The 22,361-nt window shown below is 37.1% G+C and overlaps 1 long non-coding RNA gene across 1 annotated transcript; it reads right to left on the reverse strand.

Moving 5' to 3' along the window:
- Window positions 1–15,396: 15,396 nt before the first annotated feature.
- LOC126938397 (uncharacterized) lies at window positions 15,397–22,099 on the reverse strand. The gene is made up of 3 exons (XR_007720081.1): window positions 21,916–22,099; window positions 17,356–17,565; window positions 15,397–16,980 (listed from the first exon to the last, which is right to left on the reverse strand). It is a non-coding gene; the product is annotated as an uncharacterized LOC126938397 (long non-coding RNA).
- Window positions 22,100–22,361: the final 262 nt, after the last annotated feature.

A 22,361-nucleotide genomic window follows, 5' to 3' on the forward strand; every position in this document is an offset into this window, starting at 1 on the left:
CTGAGAGCCTGATGGTATATGAAGTGGTGATAATGAAGAAGAAATTGTCCCAGATTTCTGGCTTAAGAGATTTTCCATATGATAATGCCATTTCCACAAGATTAGGAGTAAAAGGAATCAGATTTAAAGAGGCAGGAGAAGTAAGAGTGACGGAATTGTAGACATTTTGAGGTTCGGTTACTTTGGGAACTTTGAGTTGACCATGTTGGTAGAAAGAATAGATACAGTAGCTTAAAGTTTGAGGCAAGAGTGTGGGCATATCAGTACTAGTTGAAGTCATGGATGTGGGAATCACTCTAGAAAGACATGTAGAATAAAACGTTCTGCTTTAACCGTGTGGGACAATGGAGAAAAAGCACAAAATTGTCACCTTCTGCAAAGGGCTTGTATTGGTCTGTTCTTACACTATGAAGATACTACCCGAGACTGGGTAATTTATAAAGGAAAGAGGTTTAATTGGCTCACAGTTCCACATGGCTAGGGAGGCTTCAGGAAACTTAACAATCATGATGAAAGGCAAAGAGAAAGCAAGGCACTTTCTTCACATGGCAGCAGGAGTGACAAGAGTACAAGCACAGAAAGCTGCCACTTTTAAAACCATCAGATCTCATGAGACTCATTCACTATCATGAAAACAGCATGGGGAAACCACTCCCCATAATCCAATCACCTTCCATCAGATTCCTCCCTTGATACATGGGAATGACAATTCATGATGAGATTTGGGTAGGGACACAAAGTCTAACCATATCAGGGCTCAAGTGCCAAAGGAAAAACATCATTGACTTAAATAAGTCATTGTTAAATTGAAAATAGTATTTTAACACACTTGTTGTGGATGAACCCAAGATTAAGAGGTTGTATTAGTCCATTCTCATGTTGCTAATAAAGACATACCTGAGACTGGGTAATTTATAAAAGAAAGAGGTTTAATGGACTCACAGTTCTACATGGCTGGGGAGGCCTCAAAATCATGGCGGAAGGTGACGAAAGAGCAAAGGCACGTCTTACATGGAGGCAGGCAAGAGAGCATGTGCAGGGGAACTCCCCTTTATAAAACCATCAGATCTTGTGAGACTTACTCACTATCATGAAAACAGCACAGGAAAAACCTGCCCCCATCATTCAATTACTTCCCACTGGGTCCCTCCCATGACACCTGAGGATTATTACAATTCAAGGTGAGATTTGGGTGGGGACACAGAGTAAACCATATCAGAGGTTGAGAAGAAAATTGGAGGTGACAAATTGGCAATGAGTGAGGACAGTTCTGTCAGGATGCTTTGATATGAAGAGAATGAGATTAGAAGGTCCACAAGTTTTGATGCTTTGTAATGACATGATTATACGGCAGTGGGATGAGCCTGCAGAAAGATAGAGGATCTATAGACCAGGTCTTGAAGGGGCATCATACTTGAAAAGGAGGAGAACTTTACTTTTATCTGATGGAAAGTGGAAAGTGGAGATTCCAATATGATTTTAGTTAGAGGTGGATATAATTTGAGGTTGTTCTCATCAGCTGTCTTCTATTTCTTCAGCCAAGTAGGAAGAGAAATCATTTGCTAATATAAGGGTAAATAGTTAGACAAGAGAACTGAAAGAGATGTGGATTATCTGGGGAAATAAATTGCTGAGGAAAGTAGGTTGGCTAGCAGCACAACTGAAGTTTCAACCACCCACCTTATTGTTCAGTCCTCCTCTTGAACATCCTCCTTTCCCTATTTCTCCCCTTGTGCTTTGTTCCTCCTAGAGGCAAAAACAAAACAAAACAAAACAAAACAAAAACAAAACAAAACAAAATAAAAACAAAAACCCAGAAAACAAATAGCAAAAAAAATAAATAATTCTTTCCATTTCCTCATGTAGAACAAATTAGCCTTTCCAAGATGTTGGAACATGACCAGCACATGCAGTGACCTGCCTAGACCTTTGAAATACATGAAATTATGTCTTTTCTTACTAAGTTCTTAAGCACTTCTTTGGTTCATTTGGATATTGATGAAGGTAAAAGTTATAAATATTTTTTCCAGTTAAATTTATATAAGAAGTCCTTTTAAATAAGATGTTAATCCCTTCCTGATGCCATCATTATTATCTTCTCTTTTATTTTATACAAAAATCCATGGAAACATTATCTAAAATTTATATATGTGAAATACACTTTTAGTTTCAATTGTTAGAAACCATTAAATGGAGATATTTTTACATTGATTTATCATGTCTTAACAGATGAGCAAAGTGAGTTTCAATATCTAAAGCCAATTCCCATTCTGATTTTATTTCTGAACTGATTTATTTTATTATATTATTTATTTATTTTATTTTATTTGGTTAGAGACAGAGTCTCTCTCTATCATCCAGGCTGGAGTGGCACAAATAATCAGTGGCACAACCATGGCTCACTGCAGCCTGGAACTCCTGGGCACAAATAATCCTCCCACCTCGGCCTCTCAAGTAGCTGGAACTACAGGTACCTGCCGCCACACCTGGCTAATTTTATAATTTTTTTAGTAGAGACAAGATGCTGCAACATTGCCTCAGCTGGTCTTGAACTCCTGGACTCAAGCTAGGCTCCTGCCTCAGTCTCCTGAAGTGCTCAGATTTCAAGTATGAGCCACTGCACATGGCCTAATTTGTTTTACTTTATAGATTTTTCTTAAATATATTATAATTCTGAAAATACAGTGAATTTATTATTATAATATATCATACCATGTATGTCTACAGTATTTGTATCATAATAAATTTTATTTAGATATTATGGACAATGAAACTAAACCATAAAAGATTGCCTGCAGCCAGGAAGGTGAAGGAGGTGACAAACTGGAGAAAGAGGAGTAGAAGCAATACAGAGACTTTGACTTAAAACAAAAGTTTTTTATCTTGAAACATATTTAACCTTAAGAAGAACCTGTTCACATTACAGGCATACTACTATGAATACCTTTTTTTGTTTTTTTTTGTTTTTTTTTTTTTTTTTTGAGATGGAGTCTTGCTCTGTTGCCCAAGCTGGATTACAGTGGCACGATCTCAGCTCACTGCAACCTCCGCCTCCCGGATTCAAGCAATTCTCCTGCCTCAGCCTCCCAAGTAGCTAGGATTACAGGTGTGTGCCACCACGCCCAGCTAATATATATATATTTTGTATTTTTAGTTGAGACAGGTTTCACCATGTAAGCCAGGATGGTCTCAATCTCCTGACCTCGTGATCCACCCGCCTCAGCCTCCCAAACTGCTGAAATTACAGGCGTGAGCCACTGTACCCAGCCTGTGAATACCTTTTAAAGTAGATCATTTTGTTTATCTGTGATTTAAGTTTATCTTTCAACATGTTACTCAGAGCAGGTTATAACTTTATGACAAACTGAAGGTCTATTGTGACTATTTATTTTACTCCTTTTCAAGTGTAAGGCTACCTCAAATATTAAGGCAAAAATAATGTGAAGATAGACAACATTGTTAATATTGGCTCTTCTTCTTTTGAACTCCTGAGTCAGCTTTTATCAGAATCTCAAGATGGAAACAAAATTCCAAACTCTTCCTTCCTTTTTTCTTCAACTTTCCAAAAGAGAGAAAAAAATATACTCAGACTCCTTTGGTGAATCACTTGCCAGCTCTACCTAGCAAATGTAATTACAGTGTAACATTAACTTTTTTCCTCTGTAAATTACCCTTAAAGTCTGCATACATTTGGTTGGCCATTTACATCCAAGAAACACCTTCTGTAGAACAGTTTGTTTCAGCAAATCTGCCAAGCTGGGGAAACAGGGGTATTATTCAAAGACTTCAGGCCTCATGCACTGTCCTTTCACTACACTAACAGGAGGAAGCACAGCCTTGAAGAGGCAGATAAACAAATTCAGAAGATCCAGAGACAGAGTTCACTGACCACATAGAAGCACTAAAACTTTCAGGAACCAAAAGTATAAGCCAATGAGAAAGTATTGAGAAATAATGGTTAAGGGAATTGGAGATGTATCAAAGCCAACGCATTTTTTTTTTTTTTCTGTATTTCACCATCGACATAAGAATTACGAAACCTGGCCTTAAATTATGCCTCTAAATATTTATGTGGCCCTAGCTACTTGGCTTCTTTGTGTCCCATTTTCCTTATTGCTAAAATGAAGAAATTGTATAAAATGACTTCTAGTTATCTTCAATCTTTATTATTTAGAAGACATACATTCTTAAATATAAGGTCAAGCTTATTTTTAAATATGAGTGAAAATGTTTCCAGTGATACATATAAAAGCTACACACTAAATATTATTTGAGAAGTTTCTAAGGATACCGCAGTAATGTGCATTGGGGAAAAAAACACCATTTTAAGAAAGCAAAAAAAAAAAATAATAACAAGGAAGTGCTTCTGATTTTAAGTTAAGCATAAAGAAGGTAAGACTTCATTTAATAAAACGGAAAACTGTTCAGATTCTTTACTCAGCGTTCTTTTCACTTTATTACTTTCATTACATTTTACTAGTTATAACCTGATGTATAGTTCTACTCAGCTGTTTATTTATTAATACAAGGACTCAGCATTCCTCAGGGAATAGACATATCTTTTGAACCGTGACAATACATCTGACACCCAAATCATCCCACTGGCTGGATAAAATGTAAATTCTAAAATTATACATGGACCACAGCCTGGAGATTTTCAAATTCTTTATCTACAGGTTATCTTTAGTTCTAGATTCTTCCTCCTAGAGGATAGTAAATGCCATTATCAATACTAAATTGTGATTACATTTTCTTCCCATGACACATTAATACTGGTATTAATAGACAATGAATCTAGTACATTGGCATAAATGAACTTAGAGTTTCTATTTTATTTTATTTATTTTATTTTGAGATAAGATCTTGCTCGGTTGCCCAGGCTAGAGTACAGTGGCATAATCATGACTCACTGCAGCCTCAACCTCCCAGGCTCAAGCAATCCTCCCTCTTCAGCCTCCTAAGTAGCTAAGATAACACTCATGTACCACCATGCCTGGCTAATTAAAAAAAATTTTTTTTTTGTAGAGATGGGGTCTCCCTATGTTACCCAAGCTGGTCTCAAACTCCTAGACTCAAAGGATGTTTCTGCCTTGGTCTTCCAAAATGCTGGAATTACAGGCATGAGCCATGCACCTGGCATAATAGTTTCTTTGTAGAAAACCTATGAAAATCATAAGCTGGTTTCTTACTTAAAACACAGACCTTAAAGAATCAATCAGGTTATATAATTTAAATTTTCTTATTTAATAATAAATGTTCATGAAAAAATCCAAAATTTGTTTAGCATGCATAAGAAAACCCAAATTGTTCTTCCCATATCCACAGTTAGGAAGTAGAGGCATAAGTAGCATAAGTATACTGAAAGATCCATTTGTTTTTCTCCTACATGGATGAATAATTGAGATTCTTGGATTCCTCTTCAACTGTATGATATTTAGTTGGAGATCACATTTCATGGTGTTTCTGCGGAGGCCGTGTCTCTGTGTTTGTATTTATGTAGATCAGTCTACAGAGGGTATGGATTGTCTTCAACTGCAGGTGATGTGAGTAAAAATGGCCATGATGCCTTCACACCCCATCTACATCATAGAATGAGATTTCCAGCAAGATCTCTGAGTAAATTTCACCCATGATGCCTTGGATGTGGAGTTTTGCAATTGGTCTCATCATTTCTTCCCTTCCAATAACTGCTATATTCCATTTCCATCAGTCTATTCTTCCCATACTGAACAATATGAAAGTTTCTGATGACCTGTCACCTACCCCTAAACAAATAACACCTGTGTGGCCCTCAGAACTCCACTGCCTGTCATCCCAATTGAACATGCAGTCTTGGAGTCACTTAGAAAAAGTGTTTAGAGGGCAGGGCACAGTAGTTTACGCCTGTAATCTCAGCACTTTGGGAGGCCGAGACAGGTGGAGCACTTGAGATCAGGAGTTTGAGACCAGCCTGGGCAACATGGTGAAACCCTGTCTCTACTGAGAAAAAAAAAAAAAAAAAATTAGCTGGTCATGGTGGTGGACACCTGTACTCCCAGCTACTCAGGAGGATGAGGTGAGAGGATGGCTTGAACCCAGGAGGCAGAGGTTGCAGTGAGGCCAGATCACTCCACTGCACTCCAGCCTGTGTGACAGAACTAGATGTGTCTCAAAAAAAAAAAAAAAAAAAAAATATTTAGAGAAGAGAAAGGGAAAAGGAAAAAAAGCACCAAAGGAATGAAATATAAGGAAGTTTCTCATTCCTCATAGTCTGTTGGCTTTTCCTTACATGTTTGTATAGCAGTGGCTGTGATTAGTCCCTTAAAGCCATAAGTCCATATTCACCGGCATTCCTTCCTGAGCTTTAGGCTAAAATACTGAAAATTGAAACTCCCCATCAATGGGTGGTATTTGGATTAAATTAGATAAGAAAGAGACTGGACAAATTATTCACTGAATCTCTTTCAACATGTATATAAATTCACTATTCTTCACTGTTTTGATTATTTCAGATAATGAAATAGACTTTCAGAGGTTTCTTATCCCACATATTGATGTGTTCTTGCTTTAGCCACAATAAAGAAAGTCCTGAGGCTTGGAAAAGCATGTGGCCTGTAAGCAATGTTTTCCTTTCTGGAACATGTAACTGTCCTTGGTTCTTGTTTCTTTCCAGAGTCTTTAAGCCTAAAATGAAGAACTCAATCTTGGAGTGAATGATCAGAGCTGTTTTTCAATACCTAATTAAATTAGCATTTGGTGAACACTTAATTGGTTAATTAACATTATTTTAGTAACAGGCAATTTTATGAGAATTACTTCCAAGAATTATGCTCAGTCCCATGTAAAACAATTCTTTAGTTATTAGGTCAGTAGATTAGAATGTGAATCTTAAGCTACCTTGATCAGCAAATCACAAAGACTTTTTTTCCACTACAAAATCATTATATGTCTTTCACAATCCAGCTTGTGCAAAAATTCTGCAATTATTACTGAATTCTTTTCTTTTTCTATCCTAAGGGCTGAATATATACCTCTCCAAACAGAATATCTCATGCTGTATTATAACTATTTAATATCTGTCTCCTTCATAGAGTCTATGTAATTCCTTGAAGATAAAATCTCGTATCAATCTTGGTGTATTCGGAACCTAGTCACATGTCTAAGCACTTGGAATTTTTGTCTGAAAAAAAATATTGGCATACCTCAGACTCCTTTGGGTTTTTCTATACTACATGATCATTATCATCATCTTCTTCATCAACATCATCAGCTTGATAGTTAAATAAATTTCAGTAATATTTATTAAGCTTTTACGGTTTGCTATGAGCTTTCTTTAGTGCTTAATTTAGTGTTATTCTGATTTGGGCCTTTTCCATTCTCTTCTTCATCAGACTCTGTGCCCTGGGATTTTGACTTTTGCTGAAGGCATCAACCATACTCCCTTTGTTGGTTGGATTCTTTTGGCTTTAGCCAATGGCAGTCACCAGAAAGGATCTAAGGGTAGATACAATAAGAGAAAATGTTTTTTCTCCTTCTTCTTCCTGTGTAGACACCAAGTCTCTCACAGGAGCTTTGTACCTTCATGACTTAACATCCCCACTAGGGTGGTCCCTTTGCATGGTTCCAGTGTCCAGGTCTTCCCTCTGATAGTTGCCTCTGACCCTATTTGATCTCTGTGTCCCTTGGGATGTAATAGCTTTCCATCATTGCTGAGTCTCTCCATACTTTCCTGTCCCTTCTCCCACTTTCCTCACTTTATGTATTTCTTTAAAGTGTCTCCATTTTAAAGAACTATAAACTCTGTTTCCTGACAAGAATCTGATGGATTAAAACTAAGTAATAATAAACAAATAAACATGCTGCAAAATATTTATAATAACAAATTAAAATTGCATAAAATACAAACTATAGGTATATGTGCTATATGTGTGTATTTATTTATGTAACCTTATCAGGAAGATGCTGTTAGATTGAGCATTTTATGGCAAAGAAAATTGATACATAGGAATGTTAAGTAATTTCCCTAAAGATGCACAAGACTATACTTGGCAAAGTCAGTGGCCAGTATACTAACTTATGTATATATATTTTTTTACTCCAAGGATTCTCAGTCCCTATCTACTCCCCTATGATAAAGCCCTCTGGTCATTACTGATATTATTCATACCTTTTGACTACTTTACATTCTGAGTTCTGTCCCCTACCCATTAGCATATGAATCTCCAGGCCAAAAAAAAAAATGTCATGCTTTTCCAAGACCTTCCACTTCCTGGGCTTAGAAAATTGGACTATCATGAATTACATATTAGGTTGTCTGTTATCAATGGCAATGAACTATTGATGGTTTAAAAAAAAAAATTGGTAAGCTTAATTTGCCTCTATGCTAGCCAAGCAGGTCTGACTATAAAGTTGGAGTATTTTTTTTTTCAGCTGCTTTTTCTTCCTCAGTGCACTTGGGTTTGGCATTTATTTTTCCTCTCAGTGGGAACACTCAGAGCTGTGGGTGGCCTCTCTTGAAACCTCCTGTTTAAAATGAAGTTGAGGAGGAAACATGGTGCTTTCTCAACAGAAAAGAGAACATCTGTTCTCTTCCATAGAGAATAAAAATATAGTGAGAATGGACCCAGGGAGAGTTCATTTGTCCCCGCCACCTCCCCAAATCACCAAGTCCATTTTTTTTCCCCCAAATCTAATGGTCCCAAAGCAGACAAGGAGGCAGATTATCTACCTTAAATCATATGCTCTTCCTGCCAGGTGGAGACACTTCGACATGGCATCATCAATTATTGGTCAGTGAAATTGTGTTTCTTTACTGTTTGGGATTTCCAAAGGAAATAAAGAACAATTTTATTTAGTTATTTGTCTTTCCACCTATCCTCCCTTCTCTGAGAAGGAGGGTTCCCTCTTCTGTCCAAATTTAATTCTGCTGGCTATGTTTTGCATCCCCTCTCCTCAAACCTCTCTTTAACATTTCTCTTCCATCTCGTCATAAGAGCTACCAACATTTTCTTCTTCTAAACATAAAAATACTCTAAATATACCACTAAAATGGAAAAAAATATATATATGTCCATAAGTACTCCCATGACACAGTATTTCTCTTCTACAGCGAAGTGTTTTGAATGATGATTATTTACTTCTTCTCTGCAATGACTTAACTCCCGATTCACTTGTACCCGACCATCAGCCTGACTCTGGAACCTCCATGCCATGATTCTCACAAAATTCTGGAGGGTGCTTTTTGACAAAATATCTAATGGACACTTTTCCATTCTATTGTAACATGACTTTTCTACATGACTTGCCACTCTGAACTTTCTGCTTCTTGAAACTCTATCCTACCTTGAATTCTTTTTTTTTTTTTTTTTTTTTTTTTGCAGAGTCTCACTCTGTCACCCAGACTGGAGTACAGTGGCACAATCCCAGCTGACTGCAACCTCTGCCTCCCGGGCTCAAGCGATTCTCTTGCTTCAGCCTCCCTAGTAGCTGGGATTATAGGCACATGCCACTACGCCCAGCAAATTTTTGTATTTTTAGTACAGATGGGGTTTCACCATGTTGCCCAGGATGGTCTTGAACTCCTGACCTCGTGATCTGCCTGCCTTGGCCTCCCAAAGTGCTGGGATTACATGAGCCACCACACCTGGCCTCTTCTCTTGAATTCTATGACACCATTGCTTATGGTCATTTTTAAAACTCTGTGGTCATTCTTAGTCTTTTCCATGAACAGTTCTTCACACTTGTGTGTTAAATGATGATAATCCTCAGTATTCTCTTGAGCACAGTTAAGTTTCTTGCACTACAGAGTTTTGTGCTCAACAAATTTCTTAGCACTTGAGAAGCAGCACAAATTAATACATTAGGACAAATTAGCACATTAAACATGTTCAAAGCTCATCTCAGCCTGTTTTCCAGAGCAAATTTGCACTGCTTCTCCCACCTTCCTTTCTCAAAAAATGATACAAACCTGTTTCAGCTGCACAGAATAGAAACCTGAGGGTCATGCTAAATTCTCCTTTTCCCTTGCCTCCTTATCTAAATTAGCCTTAGCTGATGATGATGTCTATTAAATGTTCTAACATCCATCCCTTGTTATGCCTCTCATGTGTTTCTGCTTTAGTTTCAATTCAAGCTTCCCTTGAATATGTCAAGAGACTTTGCTTTTCCTTTTGGCTTCACTTATGCACTTCTACTCTGTCTTCCAGGTTGTAATTAATGTGGTCTTTCCAAAATTTGCCTACAGTGTTGGCATAAACTTGGAATGCATTGAAATAGAGTTCATCATAGTATTTGATCTTTTGCTTCAGCTCACAATGTCACCTTCCACCATGTAGCTTAATAATTCCACGTGTCAAACTACCTGTAGATGGCCTTAAACTACCAAACTACCTTTAAGATGTTTAAGATCTTTTAAGAAATGGTACAAATGGCTAGAGCTGTAATTGGACCTGAAGTGAGGCAAATCATGAATTCTAAGCCAACTGTATTTAAGATTTGGTTACTGTTAATCATTTTTATCAGGCACATGTAGCACCATCTAATTAAAATTGACAATTAACAAATATATATATTGAAGTAGGGATATTAAATATTTTCAGCCAAAAAAATGTGTTGGCTGAAATAGTACAGCCTACCTATTTAAAAATATATGTATATAGCCATCTCAAGTTACTTCTAAATTCAGGAGAAAGATGTCAATAAATATAGCCAAGTTTACATTCACCAGGTACGTTAATTGTGCAGTGTAGCTTTATTCTCTGTTTTTGCACAGAGTGTAACTGAACCCTGGGTAGGTAGTTGTCAGGTATTTATTGGACACCTGAAAACTTAAATGCTCTCTAGATACCTTGCTCCTTAACTTCCTTTCTGGTGCGAGAAATACTTCCAGGTTGACAAGTAGGTGAAGGTTAAAGGCTGAGCAGAAATATCCCTTTAGGCAGAGAGGAAGTGAATGAGCTAGTCTTCCTTGAAATTCTGGAATAATTAGTGTTTTGTAGTCAGGATAACATATATGGCCAGGAATAGATTAGAGGTTATTTCCTCAGAAGATCTTTATTGCAATTTATCTCCTTTATTAACACCAGCTGCAATTTACTAAATAGCACTTCTATGGATGTCATATACAAATTGCTAATTTTCTAAAGACCTCATAAAGAGGAACAATTATTCCTATTTTATCCGTGAATCTCACCTAAGTTAGTTGGTAGAGCAGCTTACAGTTACTTAAACTAAATCCATTGTTAAAACAAGGTGGAAAGAGTGGATTACCACAAGGAAACATTTCTCTCATCACTTAGGGTCAGGGCTTTGGAGTACAACCTATAGGAAAATACTAAGTTAAATTTTAGAAGACATTGATTGTTAGGTATCCATAAAAATAGTATAGGGGAAAAAACAATTCTTAGGTGTCTTTCGTTTGATTTTTTAAAAATCACTTACCTTGGTTCTAAGCAAGACAAAGATAAATAAAACATAGTCCCTCTTTTTTTGTTTTGTTTTGTTTTGTTTTGTTTTTAATAACAACTGTATTCTGGACACAAAACAAACCAAGAACTCCAAAAGAAAAAAAAAAAAAGGAAAAGATAGTAATGGAATACTGGAGTTCAAAACGGAGGTAGCTATCATCTGTAGTTGGAGAAATTAGTAAAGTTTTATGGAGAATGTGGAATTTGAAAAACATAAAGAATGAAGAATGGGCAAAAAGTTGCAGAGAGGTAGAGAAAAACAGACTTCCCAATTACAGGAAAAAAAATCTTCTATATGAGAATGATAATGAAGTCAGATCTTGGCAAGTAGGGTTTACAGATCTGGGGTTGGAGGGGAAGGTGGTTTGGGCTTTGAAGCACTTGCCTCAAAAATTTTTATTCACCTTTCAACTGCCTGAGATGACTGGGTCCACAACTGTCTTATGGCACGGGCATCTCCAGCTTAGACCAGGACAAGCATGAGACATGGTCCCTTAGCCCTCTTATTTCCATTTGCAGCAGTCTGCTCTGCAGCTTCCTACTTCACCTGTGGGGTTGATCTGATGCCAGAAGAGCTCAGGGACCCATGACTTTATATCACACTGAGGCCTCATGGTTGAGTCCTCATTCCAGAAGATTGTGGGCAAGCAAATCGTCCTCCTGGAGGCACCATATTTCATTTGTGGATCTGCATAAAAGTGGGCTGCCAGCATGATGCAAAGCACTGTTTTATACTTTCATATTAGACAGAGGCTGAGTTCAGAGCTCTGGGTCAACCGTCCACCATCGATCCTTAGTCTTGAGTCATACGTATAAGCCTAGATATCCACTCTCCACTCCTCTCAGTGTTCCAACGGCAGTAGGACCTCTAATCTATAGCACCCAAGATCAGCAGGGGTGGTGACAAGCATTCTTTACTCTGTGTGTCCCCTGTCACTGGCACCCAGGGTAGGCATGCCTTCCTCCCTGCATGCCTTATGCCATGTGTTAGCATTCGATAAGTGGGCAGCCCCTTCTAAGCACCTAATTAGATAAGATCCAATTAAACTCATCAGGGTGGCAAGTGGGGTTTACAGGTCTGGGGTTGGAGGGGAAGATGGTTTGTGCTTTGGAGTGCTTGCCTCAGAATGTTTAATTCCCCTTTCAACAGCCTGAGAGGACTGGGTCCAGAGCTGTCTTATGGCATGGGCATCTCAAACTTAGGCCAGGACTCACGTGGGACCTGGTCCCTGGACCCTGTTATTTCTGTTTGCAGCTGTCTCCTCTGCCACTTCCTACTTCACCTGTGGGGTTGACCTGATGTCCAAAGAGCTGTCAGGGAAGAACGTGACATGGAACTAGAATTGCCAACTCACCTTGTTCTTACATTAATGGAACAATATCCGTTATAAGAAATTCCAGTTGAGGAAGCAGAACAGTGCTCATAAAAGATACGGTCACTGAAAATAGGTGTCGGTCTATATACCAATCAGCACCAAGAGTCTTGCCCATAGTAATGGGGTGTCAGTAACACTAAGTAGAAGTAAGGATGTAGGGTCTAGGAATAAGAGACAATGAGAGATGGAGAGTTCTAGATAAAGGATTCAGTTTTTGGAGGTGGTGAATTCTAGAGCTGCCACATAGAACTAAGCATGGAACCAAGTCAGGGACACAGCCAGGAAGAAAGACAAGAGTAGAGCTTTCAAAGTTAGAGCCAGAATGGCAACTTGGGTGACTTGATGGTGATTCCTGGCTTATTTGATTATACCTCCGTTAACTTCTAGAGCCTAAGGTCAAAAATCGTTCTAGATGAAAAGATAGGGCTGACTTTACACACAAAGGATGAGTAAGGAAAAAGAAATTTCCTCTACTAGGAAGAGAAGACAGATAAAAAAACAAAATAATGGCTGAGAGAACACATTTAAGTCACCAAAAGTAATTTCACGAGGCATGTCTGAGTATCACCACACATTTGAGAGTACGCTTATGTAATGCTTAGAGAGGAAGGATGAGTCACATTGTAGAACTTTTATATATAGTACTTCCAAGATGTGAATTTGATAGGCAATGAAGAGATTTTTCTTCATAGGAAGAATTAAAAAATCACCAATGACCCCCTTTTGATTCATCTCAGTGTTGGGGTAGATTGGGACAAGAAGAATTGGATATAAAGATTAAACCAAAACTTTTATGTCCAATTGATTTTGACAAATTTTCCAAAATAATTCAAAGGAAAAATGAGAGTTGTCTCTACAAATTGTAACTGAATGAACAATTAGATATTGACAAGAAAATAAAATTACCTTTTGCTTTCTCATCACATACAATGACAAGTTGGATGCAGATCATGCTTCAAAGTAAAAAGTCGAAACTATAAAGTTTATAAAAGAGAATGTAAGAGAAGTCCATATTATTGAGGTAGGCAAATATTTCTTAGATACAACCTAGAAAGCATTAAGCAATAAAAATTTGATAAATTCGACTTAAGCAAAATCAAAAGCATCTGCTCATCAAAAGACACTGTAAAAAAAAGTGAACAGGTTAGCCACAGATGGGAGAAAATATCAGCCATACATACCTTTGACAAAGGACTTGTATTATTGTATTTGGAATATAAACATGATTCTAATAATGCAACAAAACCACCTGCTTTTTACCAGTAGATGAAGCACTTGAACAGATATTTCAAAAAGGGAAAAATACAAATTTCAATAAGCATATGTACAAGTGCTTAACTTTATTAGTTACCAAAGAAATGCAAGGTAAAGCCACTAAAGGTACCACTACATGTCCATCTGAATGGCTAAGAGAAAAAGTCATACAACACCAAATGTTAGGGAGAATGAGAAGCAACCATAACTTTTTAATGTTGCTATAAGACTATAAAATGCCACAACCACCGTGGAAATCACTGTGACAGTTTCTCATGAAGTTATACACACCTAGTCTATGACCCAGCAATTCCATTTATAGGTAATTTACCCACAATAACAGAAAATATGTCTAACAAAACTTGTGAAGGAATATTCATAGGAGTTTTTATTTCTATTAGACAAAAACGGAAGACAGTGCAAATGTCCATCAAGAAAATGTTTAAACATGTTGCAAGAGTCTCATAATTAAATAGCACATGGCAATGAAAAAGAAATGGATGTCTAAAATATACAGTAATATGGATAAATCACACAGACATTATGCTGAGTTACAGCAGCTTGATACAAATGAGCATATACTGCATGATTTAATTTATATGAAATTCTAGAATAGGCAAAATTAATTTATGGCAAAAAAAAAAAAGCTTTTCATAAAAGCTTTTCCCTTTAGAAAGCCAGTATGTGGGATTGGAGGCTAGAGATTATGGGGAAAGAGGTTTCACGAAGACAGCGGTGATGTTCTATTTTATTAACTGAGATGTGGGTCACGTAGGTGTATCATTTTGTCAAAGCTCATTGAACTTAAGATCTGTATATTTATTTCAGTGCATGTAAATTAAATCTCAATAAAAAATTCAGGCCAGGCATGGTGGCTCATGCCTGTAATCCCATCACTTTGGGAAGCTGAGGCGGGAGGATCACTTGAGGTCAGGAGTTCAACGCCAGCCTGGCCAACATGGTAAAGCCCTGTCTCTACTAAAAATACAAAATGCCAGGTGTGGTGATGCATGCTTGTAATCCTAGCTACTTGGGAGGCTGAGGTGGGAGAATCGCTTGAACCCGGGAGGTGGAGATTGCAGTGAGCCAAGATCCAGCACTTGTACTACACCCTGGGCGACAGCGCGAGACTGTTTCAAAGAAAAAACAAAATTCAGAGAGAACCTATTTAAATTTAAAAATGTAGCAAATTAGAGTAAGATGATTATAAAGCATTTTTCATAGGTTCTATATATTTGTATCTATGAACCTTTCACAAATTTCTATTATTCATAACAGCTTACTTTCAACACTTCTTACAACTGATAAAAACCCCTCAGGGACATAACAATTGAGAAAAAGTAAATCTTGATAATATAAGCTTTAAATATCCTCACTGTCTCTCTTCTTTTAATCTTTTCTCCCTTCCAGTTTGATGAGAGGTCTGAGCAAAAATCAATTACCTGCCTTAATTCATCTCTTGGAATGTAAAGACAAATCATAGCCCATACAAAAATAGATAAATCTCAACTCTGTACAGGGCTTTTCTATGTTTGTGGCAAGAATTAAATCCTACAGTGTACTCTAATGTTCCCAACCACTTGGCCTAGGCTAAAAATTACTCCAGACTTTTAACACTGTCTTCTCAGGATGTGAAAAATTTCCACATTTACGAAGCCATTTCATGGACATTTGCTGTGCAGATTTGATGAATAGGGACAGTTCTCTGAAAAACTTACACCCATATTTTTATAGCAATCAAGTAACTTTAAAAGGAGAGTGTTCTAGAGGAAATATATATATATATACACACACACATATACACACACACACATACATGCACACACACAAACACACACATATACATACATACCAAACAAAGAACAACAACAAAATTCTAAACCCAGAGTTTATGTAAATTGCTCTGAATTATGCAAGTACTAAGGGGAAGTCTTAGATTTAAAAACAGCTGCGCTTGAATATAAAACTAATTACCATTCTTAGAGTTACTTTGTTATGTTGAATAAATTGAAACAATAAAAATGCATTCATTCACTCAACAAACACTTGTTGAGTGCCTCCTGTGTGTTAGGAGTACTGTGTTCAGAGTTAAGACAAAAACTAATAAGCATGAACCTTGCTTTTGAGGAGCTCCCAGTCTAGTGTGGAGGTAGATGAATAAATATTCAATGTGTTATACTAGAGGCATAAATAAGGTGAAGTGGTGAAAAGACTAATCAATACTCAAGAGATGAACATGCACTTTCTCTAGAAAGATGCTTTTTTTTCTCATTTTTTTTTCAGGGTTATTTTCCACAAGGTGGGAATGTTTTCGATTAACAGGGAAGAACTGCACAGTTGTGTGCTGTTTTAGTGGCTGGGGTATGACATAAAGTGACAACCATAAGTTCAAAGAGTCTGGCTGTTTATGGGAATCCCACCTCCAGAGAACTGGCGTTTGAGTGTGAGATTACTCATCTGTATTAACTCTTTGGATAAACACTTTCTTGTTAAGTGTAACACGGGCTTTACATTTCCTGACAAAAATTGTTCTCAAATTTAAACAGAGTATCTGAACCAGGGTTTATTTTGTAAGGCATATTTAGAAAGAGACAAGTAGCTTCAATACAACCTTTTCTGCTGCCATTCAGGGTTTTGGGGCAAAGCTACAGCCCAGAGGCTTGATCCTGAATCCTCAAACAGAAGAGACCTTACCAGATTCCACCTGTTTTCCATGGTGTTACTGCACTGATGTTTCTGCAACTCCAATGAGCTTAGTTATCTCTGGGTTGACTTGATTTTTCACTTTGTGTATTGATTCTGAATGCCAAGTCAGGCTTTCCTCTGATTTCAATTCATTTGCAGTTGTAGAGTTTTCTGGGGTAAGAGAATGAGTGCCCAAGGAAGACGTGACTATAAGAATCAATCTGGGGCACAACGGGGAGAAATGTTAACAAAAATCTAAACGATAATACGCTCAACAGAAGATGGAAGAATTAATTTAGAGGATTACCACATCTAACCACCTGCTTCATCCCATTGCACCTGGCACAAGAGAACTGGCATTTATTCAAATGTTTGTTTGCCATATTTCTTTAAGAGTTTAAGGCATATATTTTCTTGTTTTAGTAGATTCACCTATACATTTATTAACAGTTGAATCTCTAAGGTACTATGTTAGGTGCTTTTAGAACTATAACCATTGTAAATGTATATATGTTTCAATATCCCGGTAGCAGAAATTTCTGATGAGATTATAAACAAATAAACAAAAACTTCCTTCAAGATAAATAAGTACTTACCTACACAGTCGTTTTAAGATTGAGGAAACCTCTGTTGTTGAAAACCAGAAGAGGAAAAAAGACACATTTTCATTCCCTTAGACAAGCGAATAATCTTGGGAAAGATTGTCCGTTTTATACTATTGGTGTAATAAGAGAGTTAAATTGTCATTTAAGCAATGAGTTTCTTCGAAGAAGTGTGAATATTATTAAATGGCAGAACTTTTGCATCTGTAGGGATAAAGAGGAACACATGGTTGATTGCAGCAGCACTATCTTCTTGCCAGGCTGGTGTGTTGGCTCTACACAGTTGGCCCTGGGTAAGAAAATGAAATTATGAGTTCCAAAGGGACAAAACACCGCAGTGGGCTTTTGCTTTCCTTGGGCTTGAAATTGACGATGGGTCCAATTTTATGTAGATCTTGCAGAGGAGAGAGGACCCAGCTTCAGACATGCAGGTTTTCAGAAGAAAACAGGGCCTTGTCTAAGTGTCAAGAGCCATCATGGATTTGTGTTCCTCATGAAACTTTTTACTGTGAGATCTTGTATGGAATTCTCCATTTCAGGGTTCAACTTCTTGGTACAAATATCTAATTAAAACCAAACCAATCCAGCAAACAAGAAATGGAAAAAAAACTTACAATTGCCTTTTGACTCACACCTTGTTTTGGAATATACATCCTAAGCAAGAACGTCACCCTTTAATGAAGAGAGTTTAGGGAGAGAGATATAGAGATATAGATATCAAGATACAGAGAAGGCCCGTGAGTTCTTTTGCCAAACGTCTTAAAGTTGTCAAACCAGCTAAGATTGTCTCTGGAGCAAGAAGTGATCCTTGTGTCTCATGGGACCCCTGAAGTCCTTTTGCTCCATGGGCTGCTCAGACAGCAGACACAGCTCCTACATGAGGACCCTGAGAAGGGAGGAGCATTTGCTCATGAGCCATGCTCAGGTGGGGCCCCCAATAACAGACATTGCATAGAAGACTGACCACCATGACTGGCCAGTCTTTCAGGACATTTATTACTTTGTATACTTTCCATGTGATTATTCACCTTTGCCCAGAAACTTAAAAGCCAGCAATGACTAAAAGGTGGCACAGGACTCCACTATTTCAAAATCTATGAACCAGGTTGTTCCAAAAACTTCATCAACTTCACTTTTCTTCTCTTGTGTTTCTAGCAGTTAGCAATGGCAAAATCGTGGAAAAGACAAGGCTTACCTCTAATGTGCCTGATTTGCTTGTACTGAGAAACTCATATTCCTTCTCTTTAGCCTTTCTACGATGTACCCTAATTCTGGATTTCCAGCTGAGCTCACCCTTCCTAAAAAAGCTCAATGTTTTTGACTTTTCCAAGGTCCCTGCTCCTCACCTCTGAAACCTTAACTCTGATTATTCCATTTCTGTTGATTCTTATAAACTTCTCTCTGCTGATGATTTGCTAGCTCATACCTTTAATTTGTGAAAGGATTTTTGTTTCCAGCTTTAGGTAGTAATATCTTTTTTAAAGTAAGATTTCTTGGGGAAAAACATAATAACCACACAGTTGCTTAGATATCTAAAGAATAGATGGGTTAAATCTCAGAGCAGAAGGGAGTTTGAGGAGCAAGTGAAACAGTGAGTCCTTACGTGGCATTCAACAATACGAATAAATGGCTAGCCACTAAAACTACACTCTCTCTCACTCTCATAGTAACTCTCTGAAGTTCAATGATTTCTATTCAGTTTTACTTATGCACTCATACATTTAAACCTGAAGAATACAATGCTTCTATATTGTATAGTGTTTTGCAATGAACATGATTATTTGTGTAATTTAGTGTAAATAATACTTTTTTCAACAATACAATGTGCAGAATTGTATTATTTATTTACATAATCATAAATATGTGTGCATTAAATTACCTTTTTCAGTTTAGTTTATTTAAGCACATAATAGAAAACAAGTTTTCTTATTGGTAGTATCCTTGTCACACAAAACAAATGCACTCAATTTTGTTTTCCTAGAGATCCAGGAAATACCTAATTGTATCTACTCAGTCGTCCACTTCTGGACCCTGTTACTTATCAGCACATTGTAGGCATGTGAGAAAAAAAATCAGAAGACCTGAACCCACAGGAGATTGTTGCTTTGCTGATCTCCAAAATACTTAACCAATGCCTCTTTATAGATGAGTTAAGACACAATAGTTAATCATTTCATGACAGTTACCGAGCCAAGTTGATAGTATGTCTTCCTGCTTGTCCATGAAAGAGGAGATTGCAATTGTACATAGGTCTCCAGAATACAACTGCTCCCACATGTTAGCTAGCACTGAGCACCTGTGACTGATATTTGTGTAGAGGATGGGCTTAGAAAATGGGCCTCAGACTCAGCCTTTCTGGCCCCTCTATAATCAACTTTGCCTTTCCCTGACATATATCTAGGTGGCTTCAACATGCCTGGAAATGAGAAGCTAGAGGATGAGACAGACAAGGTCCCTGATCTTATGCATCCTATAATATGTTCAGGAGAGAGAACAATAAATAAGGACGAAATTTTTTAAATGACTAAAGAAAGAATAAAAAAGAAAGATTTTAGATGACGATAGGTACTTTGTAGCGAGGTACAGAATAGTCAGGATAGTCACAGAAAGGCAACAATATCGACTGTGGATTTGAGGGCCAGCAGAGGCTATTGGGCTATAGGGATACTTAAGCAGACCCCTGGTTGGCTATGTGGAGTCCTGGACTATCAGTTGTAAGGCTATTTCAGATAGTGGGAGAGGCCAGTGCTGGGTCCTTTAGAGGAGATCAGAGTTCAAGAGCATAAGGAACAAAAAGCCAATATGGAAAGGATGGCGGGGTAGGGACTTGTCATATGAAAGAGGCCAGATTACAGATAACTTTCAAAATCAATATAAGAAATTCAGATTTCATTCTAAGTGGTATGGGAAGGTATCAGTGGGTGCTTAAGGGATGGAAGAATAAGAGATCATCTTCAGATATAATTGAGTCAGTTAACAAAAGCAAACAAACAAAGAGAAAAGATGAATTATTATAGAAAAACTTCTTACCCTCTTTTCACTTAACGACTGACTATATGACAGAGTGGCCTCTTTTAGACCAATCTTCCCCCACTGGCATGCACCCTGTGGTGTGGACTCCTTAATTTTGTAGGCCATAATTAACTACTTTTTCTTGTCATTGTTATTTTGGCAGCTTCATTGAGGTATAGCTGGTATATGGAAAACCATACATATTTAACGTATACAATTTGATTATTTTGGACATGGATATACCGTGAAACCACCACCAAAATCAGGGTGAACATCTGTCACCTCCAAAAGTTTCCTTGTGCCCCTTTGCGATTTTGTTGCTCTGTGTGTGTGTGTGTGTGTGTGTGTGTGTGTGTGAAGAAGTCCCAACCTGAGATTCCTCGCTTTAACAAACATTTTTTATGTGCACAATACAGTACTGTTAACTTTGGCATCATGTTGCACAGCAGATTTCTAGAATTTACTCATCTTGTATGATTGAATCTTTATACCCATTGAACAATAACTCCCACAATCAACTGGCTTTTAATGGCTTAGTTAAATCATACCTATTTAAGTTATCTATTAAAAATGCCACTCCTGAAAATAAATAGATAATATAGATAGACAGGCAAACAGATGAACTAATGAATCATCCCTGGTTACTTATCATTATAAAATTTAAATACTTAAAGGCATGACATAAAGACGAATAATGTGAGTTGCCATTTCAGTGAATGGCTCACTTTGTATCTGTTGCTGTGACAATGGTCATAAGAAAATCATAAATGAAAAAATTTAAAGACACATTTAAAGCAGAAACTGAAAGATATGTTGACAATTTCCTCTAGTTTTTTAAAAATTCAGCTGTCTATGGGATCTAAAAAATTAGTTTATACCCATTAGGAATACTGTTGTTATTCTAACCTCCCCAAAACACGATATTGGTAAAACATTAAAGCTACAATATTTTCTTTATCTAAATATTATTATGATTAGTAATAATTATCATTTACTCTCATTCAAAAACCAATTTGATTCTGAGCATGCCTAACTTACATTCCTTTATGCTGTATGTTTCTTCTTTGCCATCAGAAGGAAGGATTGGATCATTTACTCTCTAAATTTGGATATGAAAAATAATTTGAAAGAAAATATTTTTAAAACTCCAGGGAAACTAGTTTATATCGATAATCATAGATATTTTCCCTGAGTTTGAAATGAAGCAGTGCAGATCTAAGTGTATACATGAAAATCCAAGAATTATTACTAAGAAAACCTATTATTTCTCTCTCCTACTGTAGCAATTGGCTAAAAGTAAATATTTGTTTGTTCAGTAATTTATTTAAAATCCACTAAAAAAAGGAACTTGGTTTTTGGAGCAAATTTTTGGTTTATTAAACAAACTTCCATCTGGCCACAAAGTTCTTTGTACCTACTTAAGTACACTTTCTTGAAAAGATGAAAAATATGTTTTGTTTTTAGACATCCTTCCATCTAGGCAAAATTTAATGCAGTCTAAATTCTAAATTGTGAAACTTTTAATGTGAAAAAGGTACTTACGTTTTTGTCACAGATGCCACTGCATTAAGTCTTTGGTAAAAACTTTGAGGACACTTTTATGGTTCCGATGACGATCGAAGATGCCAGTCTGTCAATCACCCTGCCAATCAAATCTCACATTTATGCCTGAGAATACAGATCTCTCCACTCCTGATCTCCATGGAGATCCTTAAACCAGTCAGAGAAAATGCTTTTGTCTTCATACTAAAATACTGAAGATTTATGGAGTGATAGGCTTAATCCTCCAGAGAGGAGAGAGACAGCCTCGATCCATCTGAATTATTTAAAACCATGAGTATCTCATGCACATGAGAACTGATTTGAAAAATTTAAATTACAATAGAATGGGTTTGCCTGTAAAGAGATGAATTCAACCATAGATATTTGAGTTGCCTGGGAACAAAAGTCCAGAAAACCCAAGACCCTCAATGGAGAAAAGCTTTACC

Source organism: Macaca thibetana, chromosome 16 (assembly GCF_024542745.1).
Source record: "Macaca thibetana thibetana isolate TM-01 chromosome 16, ASM2454274v1, whole genome shotgun sequence".
Lineage (NCBI taxonomy): Eukaryota > Metazoa > Chordata > Mammalia > Primates > Cercopithecidae > Macaca > Macaca thibetana.